This window comes from Ochotona princeps, chromosome X (assembly GCF_030435755.1).
Source record: "Ochotona princeps isolate mOchPri1 chromosome X, mOchPri1.hap1, whole genome shotgun sequence".
Lineage (NCBI taxonomy): Eukaryota > Metazoa > Chordata > Mammalia > Lagomorpha > Ochotonidae > Ochotona > Ochotona princeps.
In genome coordinates, this window is record NC_080865.1 from 31,778,636 (window position 1) to 31,798,157 (window position 19,522).

Consider the following 19,522-nt stretch of genomic DNA (forward strand, 5'->3'; position numbering starts at 1 on the left):
TCGGAAGAAGCTCCTAGTTCCTGACTTCTGACTAGTTCAGCCCCAGCCTTCTTTGTGGCCATCAGGGAATTAAATTGGTGGATAGAAAATTCTCTCTCTCTCTCTCTCTCTCTCTCTCTCCCCCTCTATCTCTGCCTTTCAAGTAAACAAAAAAATCTTAACAAAACAGCTTATTCAATTATTTAGTCCTTCCCATATAAAGACTGAGAAGTAATAGGAGGTAGCAAGGCAGGCTTTTGCGTGAAATTTAAGGCTTACTTTTCATTGTCCTTGTTTCCGCTGGCCCTCTGCTTCTCCTCTGCCCTATTATCGCTCTGTGATAGCACTTATCATCATCCAACTATTTACTTGTGTATCTCCTCTGTAAAATATTGTTACAGCCAGGGCTTATTCATTTCTGTATCAGCGTCTGTGTGTCTAGCACACAGATATACACAGTAATCTTGATGAATGATAATTAAATGAATGAATGAGTGAAGGTGGCCCACAAAAAGAAAGAGCTTGAGGCTTTCAAGCTTTCCTGCAGCTGAACACACGAGCGTGCAGTCACCTTTCTCTCTTGGGCATACACCACGAAGCACTTCCAGGATCGGGATGATCTACAGAGGTAGATTTTTTTTTTTTAGGTAAAAGCTGTGTCCAGAATGGTCTGGAATGCACTCTGCTGTGGAGACATTATTAAAGTGTGGCATACATGCCAACCATTTGGTCTGTGTTCATTCTCTCAGTTATCCACTCTTTCAAGGGAAACGATCCAAGGAGCTCTATCCAAATCCCTTTCTAGGGAAGGATTAATTTCTGGATCGTGGTAGTCTCCTTTTACAAATGGTCCCAACAGCTTCTGCCTCCACCTCCTCGCCTCTTCAGCACCAGTCGCTGCTCTCTCCAGCGATTTGTAAACCCACTGGTTGCGGATGATGGGCCTATCTTGACCTCGGCTTATTTTAAAGAGTGTGCCGAAGAGAGCTTATCTGAGCTGTCACACTTCCTACTTCATCACCCTTAAACAAACTGTCAGGTTGGAAGTTACCGAGGCTGCTCTGAAGCACATTATTGGAGATTCGCCAACAAGGCTTCGCAGATTTTGCTTCTCTCAGTGTGTGCCTCCTTGTTCAGCCACAGGGGTGGGTCGTGCACAATTACTATTGAGACAGTGTCTAAAGGCTTGGCTTCAGTCTGCATTTCAACAAATATTTACGTACCTACTGTGTGTCAGGAACTCTGTCAGGGGCTGCAGAGGCTGCAGAAGAGGAATGAAACAAATGTCACTGGCTGTTTGACTCACTACTAGTAAAACAAGGTAAGTTAAATGAAGTGTTAAGCAGTGGTGTGGGCAATATGTTGTGTGACCTCAGGTGGAAAGAGGAAGGGGCAGGAAGCATACATCCACTGGTTCCTAAATGTGACAGCAACTCTTGTTACAGATATACTGCCACCAAGACCGAGTCCGACTGGGGGAATCTGAAAAGTTGGCATGTGCTAGGACATTTGAGTTGGACCTTGGTAGGTGAGTAGGAAGTCAGTAAGAGGAAATCAAAGAAAGAACACTGGAAGTTGAGAGAACAGTATGTGAGAAGTCAACAGGGCATGAAAGTACATGAACCCTTCAGGGAACACAGAGCATTGGACACGGCCAACAAAAGTATGACAGGGTAGTATGGGTAACAGGGCACGGGAAGATGGACTGGCATCACACTCTGGAGGATTTTCATGCCGAGCTTGGACTTTTGCATTTTATTTAGTAGGGCCATGGGAACCACCGAAAAGTATTCAAAGAGAGATAAGTATTCAGTAAGGCAAGGTGACAATGATGCTTCTTATTTATTATTGTTTTAAAATGATTTTATTGTTTAAATTTTATCTGGTGTATTTGTTTTTGTTTTTTCTTTTTTGGCTTGTTTAAAAAGATTTTTATGTTATTTTTTTAATTGGAAAGTCACATACAGAAAGGAGGAGAGACAGAGAGGAAGATGTTCCAGCCGATGATTTATTCACCAAGTGGTGAATAAATGGCCGGAGCTGCACCCATCTGAAGCCAGGAGCCAGGTGCCTCATCAAGTCCTCGACTGCTTTCCCAGGCCACAAGCAGGGAGCTGGATGGGAAGCGGGGCCGCTGGGATTAGAACTGGTGCCCATCTGGTATCCTGGCATGCAAAGTAAGGACTTTAGCCATTAGGCTACCGCACCGGACCCATAATGATGTTTTTTAATAATATGAACCTGGCAGGATGAGTTGGGGAACAGAGCAGATGAAGGATGCAAAGATAGACAGGAGGTTGTGTTAACAGTTCAGGCATGAGGGTCACCAAGATTTGACCTGGTGAAGTGGCAACAGTGATGAGGAGAAGTGACAGATCCAGTGACTACAAGGAACTCTATGCTGTGGTTCAAGGTACCCTGAATCGAGGGTCCGATATTCCTGGGGTCCAGTCTTGATGTCCATTTGCTGTCTGTGTGACTTAACCTTGAAGAGGCTCAATTTTGGTTTTGTCTGGAAAAAAAAAAAAACGGTAAGGCTTGGAAAAACAAATGTGTTTCAGGTCTTTTGCATCTTGAAAGTGCATGGACGTTTACCTAGGATTCATTCACTGGGCGTACGAGGGATAATCGGACCAGAATAATGGAGGTGTCTTTAGCAGGAGAGTAGATTGAAGGAGAGAAGTTGTTAAAGTGGAGAATGATGACGTGCAGTGCTGCTGAGCGGCAGGTGTTAGGGGACCATCTCCGGAGGGGCCGGGAGGCTCTGCAGCATCGCACGGAGAGGAGGGGGACGAAGCTGTCATTTTGGCAATCAAAAGCCTAACAGCACTGTGAGAAATCATGCAAACAGATGAGCTTATAGAAAGCGGAAGTGAGTACAAGAACAAAGAGTAAAGAATCATGGGAAGTGAGAAAGGAAGGGAAGGAGATGAAGAAGGAACAAATGAAATGACCCAGAACCTGAAACAGGCTCCTTCCATTTTTTTGGCTTTTTGGTCTCTCCCTTTGTCACACTAGGGGGCAGAAGGAAATAAACCTAACAAGGCTTTCAGCGGTGACACCTGTGACGAGAGAAGGCTGGAGAGGACAGACACCATGGAAACTGAGAATTTCTTTCCTTTTTTTTTTTTTTTGAAGATTTATTTTCATTACAAAGTCAGATATACAGAGAGGAGGAGAGTCAGAGAGGAAGATCTTCCATCCGATGATTCACTCTCCAAGTGGCTGCATCGGCCGGTGCTGCGCCAATCTGAAGCCAGGAACCAGAAACTTCTTTCTGGGTCTCCCACACTATGGGAGGGTCCCAAGGCTTTGGGCCGTCCTCCACTGCCTTCCCAGGCCACAAGCAGGGAGCTGGCTGGGAAGTGGAGCTGCCGGGATGAGAACTGGCGTCCATATGGGATCCCAGCGTTCAAGGCGAGGACTTTAGCCGCTAGGCCATGGCGCAGCGGTCCCTGAAACTGAGAATTTCTACCAGAAGTGTTCGAGAGGCCACTTGCACCCAATGCTGCACGGGGGCGGGGGGGGGGGTAGGAGGCTGAGGGCTTCCCTGCCGCCACTGTGCTCAGCAGCTGCACCTGCTTTCCCCAATTTTATACTAATTTCCTCTGCTCCATCTCTAAGCTCCTCTAAATAGGGACATTATGCAAAATTCAGGTCCCTAGGCTCACAAAGACCTGGCCATTCTTGTCAGGTCAATTGTTATTTCTGTCAGGTGAATCAGAATCTCTGGCTTCTATCTTCCTGTAATTCACATTTTCAATTGTCTATCGGATGTTTCTGCTGGCCACAGAAATTAGCTCGCAGTAAAATGAATACTAGTAATAGTCTTGCTGCAAATATCTGCAAGGTTGGTATTTTATTATCCTCAGTTCACAATGTGGCAGCTGAAGCTTAGAAATGGTAAATAATACATTGAAGATTACACAACTGGGGGCTGACATTACGGTGCAAAGGAGTAAGTTGCCACCTGCGAAGCCAGCAACCCGAATCTTGGAGCGCCAGTCTGAGACTCGGTTGCTCCTTTTCAGAGCCAGCACCCGGCTAATGTGCCTGGGAAAGCAGCAGGAGATGGCATGAGGGCTTGGGTCCCTGTCACACACATGATGACCCATCTAAGAACCAGATGGAGTTTCAGGCTTCTGACTTTGGCCTGGGTTAGCCTGGCTCAGCCTCCGCTTTGTGGCTATTCTGGGTGTGAACCAGTGGATGAAAGCTTCTCTCTCTTTCTGCCTTTCAAATAAGTCATAAAAATAAATCTTTTTTTAAAAGGCAAAAAAAAAAAAAAAGAAAGAAAGACCACACAATCGGGATGTTGCAGAGGCAAAATTCTTTCTGATCGCAGGGCCTAAGAGCTTACTATTTTCACTCAGATTGATACAAAACCAACTCGCTTAGCAGGCATTGTGGTGCAGTGGGTTAATCTGTTGCCTGCAGTGTTGGCATTCTATGAGTGCCAGTTTGAGTTCTGGTTGCCTCACTTCCGATCCACTTCCCAGATAATGCTCTTGGGAAAGCAACAGAGGGTGGCCCAAGTGGTTAGCTCCCTGAGCCAACACGGGAAATTGGATAAATCTCTTGGCTCCTGACTTCTTCCTGGCCCCACTCCTGGTTTTTGTGGCCATTTGGGGAGTAAACACTGTCTTTGTCTCTCCCTCTCTTCCACTCTGCATTTCAAATAAGTACATAAAATTTTCAAAAAAATCAGTTTATTATCTGTATCTCCCAAATCAACTTACCTTTTTCACTTCTCTCTTTTTTTTTTATTCTTCTCCAACAATTTGTAGAATAAACTCTCATCCCTTTTTATGCTCAATTAAGGACGTCTCTTAAGTGGTCTCCCAACAGGCACCTTTCTGATTCAGGAGATGTGGGCTACCTGGCTTGCAAAAACCAAAACTCAGAAGGCTTGTTTGTTTGTTTTTTTTTTTAAACATTTATTTATTTTTATTGGAAAGTCAGATATACAGAGAGGAGGGGAAACAGAGAGGAAGATCTTCCATCCGATGATTCACTCCCCAAGTGAGCCGCAACGGCCAGTGCTGCGCCAATCCGAAGCAGAGAACCAGAAACTTCTTCCAGGTCTCCCACATGGGTGCAGTGTCCCAAAGCTTTGGGCCGTCCTCGACTGCTTTCCCAGGCCACAAGCAGGGAGCTGGATGGGAAGTGGAGCTGCCGGGATTAGAACCGGCACCCATATGGGATCCCGGGGCTTTCAAGGCGAGGACTTTAGCCGGTAGGCCACGCCGCCGGGCCCACTCAGAAGGCTTGTTACTACCTACGCGACAGAATGAAGCTCAAATCTTTGACATGGGTGACAGAGCTTCCTCCACATTCCAGTTCCTAGCAGCCTGCAATTTAGCTGCACTGAGCCGTCAGTTTACAAAACACCAGGGGCCAGTGCATGGTGTAACAAGTTACGCCTGTGTCTGCAGTGCTGGCACCCCGTACTGGCCCCGACTCAAGTTCTAGCTGCTCGACCTCTAATCCAGCTAACTGTTCATGGCCTGGGAAAACAAAGGTGAATGGCTCAAGTTCTTGGGACCCTGCACCAGCATAGAAGACCCTGAAAAAGCTCCTGGCATTTGACTTTGGATCAGCCCAGCTCTGGCCACTGCAGCCATTTGGGGAGCGAACCAGCAGGTGAAAGACCCCTCTCTTTGTCTGTCTCTCCTCTCTGTAACTCTGCCTTTGCAATAGAAATAAAATAAATCTTGAAAAAAAAAAAAAAGGAAATGTTTTCCCCAAATTAAATGCTCAGAATCAGTCTTGAGAAAAAGTAGCTGCACTATCTCCATCTCCTCACTTCCTGTCATGCCTGTCATGTCTGCCCCCAACACCAACCAAGACTCCTTTAAGCTGTTCTCATGGTGATGTTCATTGTGTAAAAGCCAACAAGTGTGTTTCAGAGGGAACTTCTCTGTAGCCTTGATGCAATGAACACATCTCACTCCTGGAAAGCATGTCTTGCTTTGGCTCACATGCTTTGCTGCCTGTTCTCCTCTCTGCCCCCTGCATGTGTTCGTAGTGTTCCAGCCTTGGTTGTCTCCTTACTCCAACCTTTTCACTGAGTGCTTTACTTGACTCTGGGTTTCAAGAGCCACGTGCATATTGATAATGCCCACAGATCTATTTCAGGTTTTGGAAGTTCGTGGCCAGCTCTATCCCTGCAGCCCATTCCTAAAGCTAGTCCCAGTGAGAATACACACTAATCTGCAGACTTCCTCACTCCACTGTTGGAATCTGTGTGAGGTCAGTAGATTTTCAATAGTCCTCACCTCGTATCTGAAGTGATTTCTGATTCATTTACATGCTGCTCTTTGGTGAAGGGCAAAGGCTCTTGGAACTCCTTGTGTCCAGCCATGGCTGATTCCAAATGTGATAGCCAGCGTAAGTGCATTAACTGAAATGAATGAACTCACCCAAGATAGAGCAAGAAATATTTAAATAGCTTATGTGCTCCTCCATTCACAACTTTCTATCAATGCACATGGTCCCTTTAGTGAGCTTCTGTAACAAATGTGGAGCTCCTATTTGCTCTTAATTGGTCACCAGCCCTGCAGGAATCTAATGACACCAAGTGAGGTTTGTATTTACAAAACTGTTCTTTCTTTCTTTCTTTCTTTCTTTCTTTCTTTTTTAGTGAAATGCAGCTTTCCTTTTCTTCTTTTTCTTAAAGATTTATTCTACTTTTGTTTCAAAGGCAGAGCTACACAAAGAGAAGCAGAGACAGAAAAAGATCTTCCATCTGCTGATTCATTTCTCAAATGGCCACAATGGCCAGGGCTGAGCTGATCCAAAACCAGGATCCAGGAGCTTCTTCTGGGTTTTCCATGTGGGTGCAGGAGCCCAAGGACCTGAGCCACCTTCTGCTGCTTTCCCAGGCCATAAAAAGTTAGCTGAACCAGATGTGGAACAGCCGGGATTTGAACTGATGGTCATATGAAATGCCGGCACCACAGGTGGAGGCTTAGCTTGCTATGCCATGGTGCCTGCCCAAAGTGGTTTTCTTAAAATAATAATAATAATAAAAAATGTGGGTTGGAGCAGTGGATCAACAGGCTAATTCTGTGCCTGCAGTGTTCAGTATCCCAATCAGGTGCCAGTTCAAGTCCTGGCTGCTCCACTTTCCATACAGTTCCCTGCTTAGGGACTAGGAAAGTAGCAGAGGATGGCCCAGGTTCTTGGGATCCTGCACCCACATTGGAGACCCAATGTACCTCCTGGCTCCTGCTTCAGATTGGCTCAGTGCTGGCCATTGCACCATTTGGGGAGTGAATCATGGGATGGAAAATATTTGTCTCTCCTCCCTGTAATTCTACCTTTCCAACGAGAACAAATCTTTTAAGAAAAAAACTAAAAAAGATACTTGCAAGGCAGAGTTAGAGAGTGCAGTGGACAGCAGGGGCCAGGCCAGGCTGAAGCCAGGAGCCCGAAGCAAGGAGCTTCATCGGAATTTTCACACAGGTGGTCAGAGACCAAGTACTTGAATCATCATGCATGCATTGCTTTTGCCGGGAGCATTGCAAGGGAGCTGGATCAGAACTGGAGCAGCCAACGCTTGAACTGGCACCGGTACAGGATACCAGTGTTGCAGGCAGTGGCTTAACCTATTGTGCCACTCTTTTTCTTTTTTCTATAAATCTGCTTTTCAAAAAAAAAAATCTTTTGACAGAATTAGAGATAGTTGCTTTTAAATTTATCTGCTTATTTATTTGAAAGACTGAGTTACAGAGAGATTATTCATCTGCGGGTTCACTCCCCAAATGGCCGCAACGGCTGCAGCTGCGGCAGGGCAGGCTAAAACTAAGAACTTCATATGGGGCCTGCCATGTGAGTACAGGGGCTCAAACAGGGGGATGGATTGGAAGTTCAGCAGCCAAGACTTGAATTGGTGCCCATCTGGGATGCCAATTTTGCAGGTGGCAGGTTACCACAGTATGCCATAGTGACAATTCCAGTTTCTTTAAAGCTTCTATCAAGTCATCTTGCTTGGCCTGCAGGTCCTCAGATCCTGAGAATGGCAGCTACAAGACTCTCTTGAGTCTTCATAAGGATCTGGGTGGTTGAGGATTTTTTGTTAAAGATTTATTTTTATTTATTTATTTTTTTATTGCAGAATCAGATATACAGAGAGGAGGAGAGACAGAGAGGAAGATCTTCTGTCCAATGATTCACTCCGCAAGTGACCGCAACAGCCAGTGCTGTGCCGATCCGAACCCAGGAGCCAGGAACCTCTTCCAGGTCTCCCACGCGGGTGCAGAGTCCCAATGCATTGGGAGCAGGGAGCTGGATGGGAAGTGGAGCTGCCGGGATTAGAACCGGCGCTCATATGGGATCCCGGGGATTTCAAGGCGAGGACTTTAGCCGCTAGGCCACGCCTCCGGGCCCTGTAGTCATCTATTTTCATCCTAGCTGCTCTGCTTCTGATTCAGCTTCCTACCAGTGTTCCTGGGAAGCACATTATGGTGGTTTAAGCGGTTGAGGCTCTGCGACCCACATGAGAGGTGTGGACAGAGCTCTCAGGTTCTGGCTTCAATCTGACATAGCCCTGACAGTTTCAGCCATTTGGGGAGTGGAACAGAGAATGAAAGATCTTGGACTATTTTTCTCTTTTTTTAGATTTATTTTTTTTTATTGGAAAATAAGATATAAAGAGAAGGAGAGATAGAGAGGAAAATCTTCAGTCCGTTGATTCACTCCTCAGGTGGCCACAATGGCTGGAGTTGAGCTGATCTGAAGCCAGGAGCCTCTTCCGCGTCTCCCACACGGGTGCAGGGTCCCAAGGCTTTGGGCCGTCCTCGACTGCTTTCCCAGGCCACAAGCAGGGAGCTGGATGGGAAGTGGGGCTGCCGGGATTAGAACCAGTGCCAATATAGGATCCCAGAGCTTGCAAGGCAAGGACTTTAGCAGCTAGGCTACTGTGCCAGGCCCTTGGTTTATATTTTAAGCAAATAAGTAATAAGAAGTAGATGCTAAAAACTGGTCATGTCTGATTCTATGCACATCATTCTCAAATATGACATTCCAGTCAAAGGCATGGTTACAGAAATAATGTTTCTAATTATGTCTTGTTACGAGGAGAACAGATTCTTATTGAACTTATGTGAATAATTATATTGCCATGGAAATAGGAATACTCAATAAGAGTTTCCAAATTCTGGAGGGAACAGGCAGAGAGAAAACATAAATGTTTTATTTCTGTTTATACAAGTGTAATCTACTAGCTGTTACCAGCATACATAAGAGAAAGGAGTTCCTTAGATCTAGCAGCAGTATTCTCAACCAAATCCTTGATAAGCTTTCCTTGGTTCATTTAGCTGCATGAACGTCTTGTTTGGCTTGGTCTTGGGTTATGAGCTGTATGAACCCATCAGCTTGTCAACCAGCGCTCTGGAAATACTGACTCCATGACACGGTCTCAGAGTTATGCAAGCAATGTCCTCAGAAACCTGTGTCTCAAAGTATGTGCTACAGTCCTTTCTGTTGGTCTGAGACTGACTGCTAAATTTGCAAGAATTTGGGAACAGGCCTAGTGGTTAAAATGCCCACGGCCCAGATGGACATGCTTGGGCTCAATTCCTGGCTCCAGCTTGTGACTCCAGCTTCCTGCTAATGCAAGCCCTGAGAGGCAATAGTGATGCTTCTACCCACTTGGACTGAGTCCACAGCTCCTGGATCCAGCCTGGGGCCAACTCTGACTATTTCTAGCACTGAGGGAGTGAACGAGCAGGTGAGAGTGTACGCTCTCTCTCTCTCTGACATATTTCTGTCTGACTGTCAAATAAATCAAAAATTTTTCAAGAATTTTGTTAGTGTATTGTCATTACTTTAAAAAAATAAAGGTGATTTATTCGAAAGGCAGAATTAAAGAGAGGAAGAAAAATGGTCACAATGACCAGGCTGTTCCAGCAGCTTCTTCCCCATTTCCCACGTAGGTGCGGGGCCCCAAGCACTTGTGCCATCCTCTGATGCTTTTCCAGGTAGGGACATCAGCAGGGAGCTGAATTGTAAGGAGAGCAACTGGAACTCAACCTGCCAGCTATTTTGTTTACTGGTATCTCAGCTGGCAGCCCAACGACAGTGGCTGCTGGCATCACTTTTTAATTTTTATTCTATTTATTTTTTTAATATTTCTTCATGTATTTGTTGGAAAGGCTGATTTACAGAGATGAGGAGAGATAGAAGGATCTTCTCTCCACTGGTTCATTCCCAAATCGCCGCAGAGGCTGGAGTTTAGCCCATCCACAGCCAGGAGCCAGGAGCTTCTTTTAGATCTCCAGTGTGTGGGGGGGTCCCAGGGCTTTGGACTGTCCTCCACTGCTTTTCCAGACCGTAAACAGCAAGCTGGACAGGAAGTGGAGCAACTGGGACATGAACCGGCGCCCATATGAGATCCTGGTACTTGGAGCGGTAGAATTAGCCAATTGGAATTAGCACAGGCTCCCCACCGCGTAGAGCTGGTGGCTAAATACTTTTCAGCACACCACTGTGCACCTCCAACTCAATATATCTCAAACTGAACTCTCTCCCCGCATAAAGCCAACCTCCCATCCTCCTCACCTCCTAGTCTCTGTATGAATGAAGCCACCATACAGCGATTTCTCAAGTAAGGAACTTCTCTTTCCTTCCCCTCACTGACCACATCAATCACCAAGTTTTGCCAAGTCTTCCTCAGAAATGCTTTCCTGAACTAATTCTTCCTGTTGTGGTCTCAGTTCAGGCTCCTGTCATTTTTGGTCTGCACAATGGCAATGACCTACTGAGTGATCTGTCGGCCTCCAGTGCCCCTGACCCCAATGCAGTTCAGATGCTTGCCAACATAAAGACCACAGCTAGCTCTTTTTTTTTTTTTTTTTTTTTTTAAAATCTGTGGAGAGTACCCAAGGTCTTCAGCAGTACTCACAAATGCCTTGACCATCTAGCCTCAGGTCTTCTTCAGGTTCATTAATCTCATGGTTCCCACTTCTCCCTCACAGGCACCACACCGTTATCCAAATGCACCCTTCTTTTGGCAAAATTTTGTGTCTTGACCTGTGTTATCGCTAATGCCTGCAATCCTCTCCCACCACTGACAGCAGGAGTTTTCTCACCTTTAAAAACTCAGTACGTAGCTCATATTGGTTTTGAACTCTTGAAAGAAAAGCTGAAATGTTTTCAGGGTGGGTCTTTGGTTCAGCAGTTAAGATGTCGCTTGAGGGGCTGGCGTTGTCATGTAGCAGGTAGAACTGCCACTTGTGATGCTGGCATCCCAGATGGGTGCAGATTGGCATCCTGGCTGCTCTACTTCTGATCCAGCTCCCTACTAATGCACCTGGGAAGGCAGTGCAAGATGACCTGAACTCGTGTGGGAGACCTGAACAAAATCTCTGGGCTTTGACTTGGCCCAGCCTTGGCTGTTGCTGACATTTAGGAAGTGAACCAGGGATGGAAGATCTCTTGGTCTCTTCCTCTTTTTCTCTTTCCCTCTTCCTCTCTCTGTAATTCCAACTTTCAAATAAAAAAAAAATAAACAACAGCAAAGATAGAACCAGCAATGATGTCACCTCTGATGTCTGCATTTCATATGAGAGTGTCTGGTTTGGGTCCTGGCTCCGATCTCACTTCCGGCTTATGTGTACCCTGGGAGGGCAGCTGATGACGGTTCAAGTACGTGGGTCCCTGCTATTCACAAGAGGGACCTGGACTGAATTTTGGAGTCCTGACTTTGGTCTAATTCAGCCATCGTTATTGTGAGCGTTCGGGGAGTGAATCCAGAGAATGGGCAATTTCTGTCTTTCAACTAAAATAAGAATAAATCAATTAAAAATTTAAAAAAAAAAAAACCTGTTTGTCTTCCTAGCCAACCCACACCCCCCCACACACACACACACAGTCTGTGTGTATCCCTAATATAGAACTTACCACCCAGTATTTTAGATACCTGTTTCACAGGTCTGGCTCCCCCAATGGTCTGTGCCTTATTCCAGAGCCTAGTATAGAACATGGTGAGAGCCCCTCCCCCCCCAAAAAAAGAAATGTTGAAACAATAGATGGAACAGTGAACGAATGGAGTTGGCTCCTAGCTCTCATAACTAGGCTGCTTCCTGATTTGCTGTATCAAAGCCCCACCTTAACTCCCTCTGCTGAGGCTTCCAGCTCCTGAGTCTTCCTTCGGTGCCCTGTTGGGCATGGCAGTCTTTATAGGAATGGTGTATCTTCTTTTTTTTTTTTAAGATTTATTTCTTTTTATTGAAAAGTCACATTTACAAAGAGGAGGAGATACAGAGAGAAAGATCTTCCATTCACTAGTTCACTCCCCAACTGGCTGCAACAGCCAGAGCTGAGCCGATCCGAAGCCAGGAGCCAGGAGCCTCTTCCGGGTCTCCCACACAGGTGCAGGATCCCAAGGCCCTGGGCCGTCCTCCACTGCTTTCCCAGGCCACAAGCAGGGAGCTGGATGGGAAGTGGGGCTGCCAGGATTAGAACCAGTGCCCATATGGGATCCTGGTGAGTGCAAGGCAAGGACTTTAGCCACCAGGCTACTGCACTGGGTCCAATAGTGCATCTTCCAGCTCTTTCCACACACCTGGCGTCCTGCTCTGGAAGCCAGGCTCATGGCAAGGCTTTTGTCACTGGTGTCAGATCCTCTGCTGCCAATCAGCTGCCTGTCTAGGCTCCCTCCCAGTTTCTGCTGCATCCTAGTTACCTAATCCTTGGTCTACCTGCATGGCTGAACAGCACCTAGGGACTCTGCTTCTGTCTGGGGGGTTTTCTGCTTTCTGCTTGGCCCATCTGCTTTGAGAGCCCCGGATTGCACTGTTCTAGCTTCCTCTACCACTAAAGGGGACCCATGTCTCTCACACTCCAACTAGAGGATTACACAGATCAAATTACACTTCTCAAATTCGTGACTCTAGGTTCTCATTGCCTGGATTCAGAGCCCACTTGTTCCACTTACAACTGGTTGTGTGATCTCAGAGCAGGTTGGTTTGCCTCCTTGAACCATGGTTGGCTGTAATTGTGTATAATAATGGTATCCACAGTGTCACTGTGAGGGTTTTTCAAAAAAGATTTATTTGAGGGGTTGGCACGTCAGGCTAATCCTCCACACTGTGGTATTCCACATGGGGGCTGGTTCATGTCCTGGCTGCTCCACTTCCAATCCAGTTTGTGGTCTGGGAAAGCCAGGAGCTAGGGGATTCTTCCAGGTCTCCCACGTGGATGCAGGGGCCCAAGGACTTGGGTCATCTTCTGCTGCTTTCCAGGCACATTAGCAGGGAGCTGGATGCAAAATAGAGCAGCTGAGACCCAAATGGCATGCCGACACTGTTGGCTTGACCATCCATGCCGTAATACCAGCTCCAATTGTGGTTTAAATAAGATACTGATGCTTCTCAGTTTAAAATGGGGCTACATCGCAATGACTCCACCAGAAGTTGAAAATGTCACAGGCTGGAAAAGCATTTGTTATTTCTGACCTATTGAACATCCCAGCACAGCAACACGACATACTGTAGAGGGGCGGCTATTTCCATATCCTCACTGCCCTCTCCCCTCTGCCCAATGACAGCATTGCTGGCTGCTCTTGTCACAGTCTAACATCAGGAGAGAGAGTCCTGTTTCATATTGACAGTTCAGAGGAAAGATCTGAATTCAGAATTCAAACTATCTTCCTACAGTGTATTGTTTTCACACCATTGTGAAATCAAGAGATTGGACCATAAATCTTTTTTTTTTTAAGATTTATTTATTCTATTGGAAAGTCAGACATACAGAGAGGAGGAGAGACAGAGAGGAAGATTTTCCGTCCGATGATTCACTCCCCAAGTGACTGCAACGGCCCGTGCTGCGCCAGTCCGAAGCCTGGAGCCAGAAACTTCTTTCCGGGTGTCCCACACAGGTGCAGAGTTCCAAGACTTTGGGCCGTCCTTGACTGCTTTCCCAGGCCACAAGCAGAGAGCTGGATGGGAAGTGGAGCTGCCAGGATTAGAACTGGTGCCCATATGGGATCCCAGCGCATTCAAGGTGAGGACCTTAACCATTACGCTATCATGCCAGGCCCTGGACCGTAAATCTGACACAGTAAGTTTGGGACTATTTGTAACATATTTAATACATCCTGGGCAATATCCAGTAGTAACTCTTCGCTACTATTATTTTTGCATATACAGCATATAGGACAGAACTAACAGTAGAGGGGAAGATAAGAAGGAGTAACAATTGGAGGCTGGTGTGGTGGCTCAATGGGTTAATCCTCCACCTTATAGCAGCCACATCCCTTAAGATTGCCAGTTCGTGTCCTGGCTGCTCCACTTCCATTCCAGCTTCCTGTTTATGGCTTAGGAAAGCAGCAAAGGATAGCTCAGGTCCTCGAGTACTTTTTTTTTTTTTTAAAGATTTATTCATTTTATTACAGCCAGACATACACAGAGGAGGAGAGACAGAGAGGAAGATCTTCCGTCCGATGATTCACTCCCCAAGTGAGCCGCAACGGGCCGATGCGCGCCAATCCAAAGCCGGGAACCCGGAACCTCTTCCGGGTCTCCCACGCGGGTGCAGGGTCCCAAAGCCCTGGGCCGTCCTCAACTGCTTTCCCAGGCCACAAGCAGGGAGCTGGATGGGAAGTGGAGCTGCTGGGATTAGAACCGGCGCCCATATGGGATCCCGGGGCCCTCAAGGCGAGGACTTCAGCCGCTAGGCCACGCCGCCGGGCCCAGGTCCTTGAGTACTTGCACCCACATGGATGACCTAGAAGAGGTTCCTGGCTCCTGGCTTTGGGTCGGCTCAGCTCTGGCTGTTGCAACCATTTGGGGAGTGAATCAGTGGATGAAAGATCTCTGTCTCTCCTTTCTGTAAATCTGCCCTTCAAGTAAAAAATAGAATAATACATCTTGGGGGGAAGAAAGGAGTACTAACCAATCAACTCCATCTGCTAACCCTACTCCCTTAACTCAGCACGCACACACGCTGAAATCCAGGAACGCCACCTCCCCCAGGAAGCCTTTGAAGTTAACAGCTGAGTGGCTGTCAGTGTGCCTCTGTAGCGCCTAAGCTTTCACAACTGCCCAGCCCCACGTGTGTTTATTCCGTGTCCTCAGTCCCAGAACACACCGGCCTCTAGGTGCGTGGCTGATGTGAACATTTCTGATTGCGTATTTGGCACAGTAGACTGCTTCTCTCCCCGCCCCCAGCTCCCCAGTGTGTGTGTGTGTATTCTCTGTGTGTGTTTCAGTGTCACTCAGCCCCCGTCTCTGATTGTCAGAGCTAGGACTGCACGTAAACGAACGAGGACAGGCAGACTTGGACTAAAAATGGCTCAGCCATGTTTTTGTGATGGAGACGAAAGAGAGCTGCTGGGAGCAGAGGCTGGTCAGGGGAGTAGGATTTGTGTCTCTTATCTAGTCTTCACCCCAGCAGGGGCAGAAAGCAGGCCACCTCTTTCCCGTTCATTAGCTACATTCCTTTCAGAGGCCACAGGGGCAGGCCTGGACAATGCTAATGAGTCGAGGAGGGGACTTAGCCAAGGGGCCTCCAAATGAAGGGCGGACCAACAAAGGTTAGCCAGGATGGACAAGGAAGGTGCCTGTGTAGTTTCTAGCACCTTCTTTGTTTCCCGAGGAGGCAGGTGAGTCGGCTCTGCAGGAGACCAAGTGCTCAAGTTCCCTGGGAGGCTATGTGTGGGTCCAGAGAGCTCTTTGCGGATGGGAGGGGCCCCTCAGTCTCTAGGCTCTGTGAGGTTATGGGACACCCACTATGCAGCAAGCCCTATACACAGCAGGGTTAAACCCTGCTCAAACCGGAAGCTTTCAATCATCTGCTTTAGCTGTATCTTTAGAGATGCCGAGCAATGGCAAGGATACTGTGACGGGGAAAGGGCTTCTGTGATTGTAACGAGCAGCCCAAAGGGGACAGATTGAGCCAGTTCCTTGCTCCCTTTTTGTGAGATCTGACTGCACTTGACCCCTGAGGACCTGCAGGGGCATGGATTCACCTGTGTAAGTGCTCCGGGCTCAAGAGAGTTTCCTAGTTGAGGTTCAGCTCACTACTTTTCTTGTTCCATCTTTCCTTCTTTCCCCCTCCCCGCTCTCCCCACGACGGAAGGTCTGTTCCCTCTGGAGAGCCGCAGTCTGCAGCAAAGTCGTCCCATGCACCAGCTGCTGATGTCCGCGACACACACTGCAAGCCTAAGTGTACCTTCCCAGTTGGAGTCCTCCCTCCTCGTTGGAGCGGGGCAGCCTGACCTCCAGTCGAAACCCAGAGACTAGAAATAAGAGGCAGAAAGCAGCCTGGTCATACTTTCTTCCTCTCCCACCCTATCATGTGCATAGCAACAGCTCGGGGAACAGGGAGGGGTTAAGCTCCTTATAAGGAAATGAACCTCCTCTTGCTTCTGCGGAAATCGTATGGGTTAGGGTTTTTCTTCTTCTTCTTCTCCTTTATGTTTAAAGGGCGCAGTGAAAAACTATCTATACCCGATAGGATTCACAAAAAAAGATTTCCCCAAGGCGGGGGAGGCTGGGCGGAGGACCACGAGGAGCGAGGAAGGGCGGGGCGCTATGCGGGAGGCGAGCAGGCGAGCAGGCGAGCAAGCGAGCGAGGAAGCCGAGGGATGAGTCATCAAAAAGAAGCTGAGGACGGGACCGGAACAAGAAATCGGAGCTGGGAAAGAGACGAGCATTCATTAGACACAAACCATGCCAATCACGGCTGCTCCACAAATGACTGGAGAATCTCCTGGGCCTCTCCGACCGGAAAAAAAAGGGGGGCCTGGTAGGCGGTCTGAAGCCTTTGAAATCGGAAAAGACTGAGCACGAGCAAGCCGTCAGAGGCGTGTGATGCGGCGCAGGCGGGCACTGGAGAAAGATGGCGCTTGCCATCAAGGTCACATGGCAGTTTTGGGAGACTGAATCAAAATGCTAGCTGACAACAATAGCATCGGATTTTCAGGAAGCACTTTCAATTCCTTAAAAAGAAAATTCCTGATGAGACTCGTAAACAGTTGGCAGTTGTCAGAACACTCATGCTACAAAATGCCGTTACAGCTACGCGCAGGGATAGACTTGGACTCTTCTACCTTGGGGAGCCTGCAGGGGGCGGGGGAGGGGAGGGGCAGCCCAGGGGCCAGGGTGACCACCGAGTGTCAGGGCAGAAGGTACGCACCGTGGGCTCTGCACTGGAGATGACGTGTGCTGCTGACTGTCAAAGACTGAATCTCAACAGATTTTTGCATATGTGGCAGGGTCAATGTTCTATATGCTGTAGCTGCTAGAAGTTCCTGTAAGTCTAAACTATAGTTAACGCAGGAAAGGCTAGGTGAGGTGAGCTTCATAAACCCCATTTGTGTATTCTTCTATTGCTTTGTTGTGCTTTAGTGCTGCAGAATTTCAACCCCGGCTCCACTGAAGCAATAAAAGGACTTGTGCTGTGTTTGGCCAGTGCACATGGGCGGGGGGGGGGGGGCCGGGTATGTGGGCACAAGGGGAAGAGCCTGTCAGTAAAGATTCAAGCATTTAAGCGTTCTCATCCAACCGATGATTTCTCTTTTTTTTTTTTTGCACTTGAGTGATTTTCAGATCTCCGCCCACACTCAAGGAGCTGGCCCGGCAGTCACTCGCAGTCAGAAAAGCCAGACAATGTGGGTGGGGCACTGTGGCAACACAGACTTCAGGGCGGAGGGACCTGAGGATGGAGGGAATGACAGACACCCACCTTTTCGCTAGCTCCCTCTAGTCGTTAGCGCTGGCCATTGCAGGCTTAGCCCTTACCCTTGATAGAGACCCGGTTTTGAGAGAGCCATCATGAAACCGCTCCAGTTGATCTTTATTGATTGCTTTGAATCTAAGCTGCAGTGGGCTTTCAGGGGTAAGGGGTTACCAGCCACCTGTTCTCATTCCCGCAGCACTGTTTATTCCCTGTCTCCGGCCTTTGACAGTGCCTGTAAGAATCCTAAGGGGAACCTCAGACGGGCAGACTTCTTTATGGAGGAGTCATTCTAGTGCAGTCATTCTAGCATGGTAGGCGGCCCACGCGGGAAGAACTAACACTGGAGTCTGAGTCCCGTGGAGGAATCAGACCCTATTGCTGTTATTCCTTTGGCCACTCTCTAGGCTCATGCCAATTTGGTCAAGTGTGTGGGGGAGAGCGAGCAAGCGAGCTTCATCATCTGTTATAGAAAATCAAGCCATCATAAGAGTGTGTGGGAGTGGAGAGTAGATGGAGGGAGGGGCAACCAAAAGCTCAACCTTCTAGTATTCCCTCTGGGGGAATAGAAACCTCGGAAATGCCACGAAGCAGTGAGAAACACTTTGCCTTTCTCTCTTTTCTTTTCCACTATATAGAGCTCAGAGAGCCTGCGAGTGGCTGGCTCTACCCTAAGGGATCCCTAAATGCTGGGCGGCAGTCAGAAGAGGCCATTCGAAGGTGCAATATTCCAATTCAGCCACCAGGTGGCACCAGATCATAACTATAGCTTCAAAGAAATCAGGAAATGGACCTTGAGAGCCCTTGAACTATTTTCTTCTTCCTCTCTACTCTCCATACACAAGTGAAGAACAAGAAGCCTTTCAGATATGGTGGATAACCCTCCTTCGATGAGATCGCTTGAGTATTTAAGCTAGAGCCACTTGCAGCTGAAGATTCCCAGAGTGTCAGTGTGGCTTTGCTACCTGCCTTTTCCAGAGACAGATTTTCTGAGCTGCAAATAAGGGAAAAGGTGATTTTTCTGAAATCTCTCCAGATGCCTCCAATCTCCCCCCGCCCCCAGAAGCGTTGTTTTTCTCCTGGGAGGTCAGCTAAAGAACAACAGACATGAGGACTGGGAGGCTCTGTTCAAATTCACGTTCCCCTTCAGCAGGACTGAGTGTTGTTGGCTTGGGCATATTGGGAGTGACCCTAAGTCAGTTGCGACATAACTATTGAGCCTCATGGCCTCTTACAGTCACACAGCCTTGCTGCCAGCAGCTCAGAGGTGCTCCACAGAATTCCCAGTCCTAGGCCCCGCTACCGTTCTCAGCCATCCCTGTCACTCAGCTCCAGCGCATTTGTTGGATGAAATTGTCTCTTCTCAGTGACCGTAACAACTTGTGCCATGGGCCCCTGTGAGTCTGTGAGCTCCTGCAGGGCAAGAACCATGTCCAATTGATCTCTTTATAGCCAATAACTGCTGGCTGCAATAGGTGCTGAATAAAGCACCGTAATTGCAACACTTACAAAACATAGTCACACACATGTTTAAAAGATCAATTTTATTTATTTGAAAGGCCAAAGTGATAGAGAGACAGAAAGAACAGGAGGGTTTCCTTCCATTGGTCCACTCCCCAAATGGCTGCAATGGGCAGGACCCGGCCAGGAAGCTACAAGCCTGGAACTCCGTCTGGGTCTCCTGCATAGGAGCCGGATCGCAAGGGGAATAGCTAGGACTTGAACTGGATACCAGTGTTGCAGGTGGCAGCTTAGCCTGCTGCGTGACAAAGGCAGCCCCACATTCTCATACCTTTGTCTTTATTGAGCCTTACAAGAAGCCTGTGGGGTGAGTGCTTTCCATCCTGTTTTTCAGATGAGC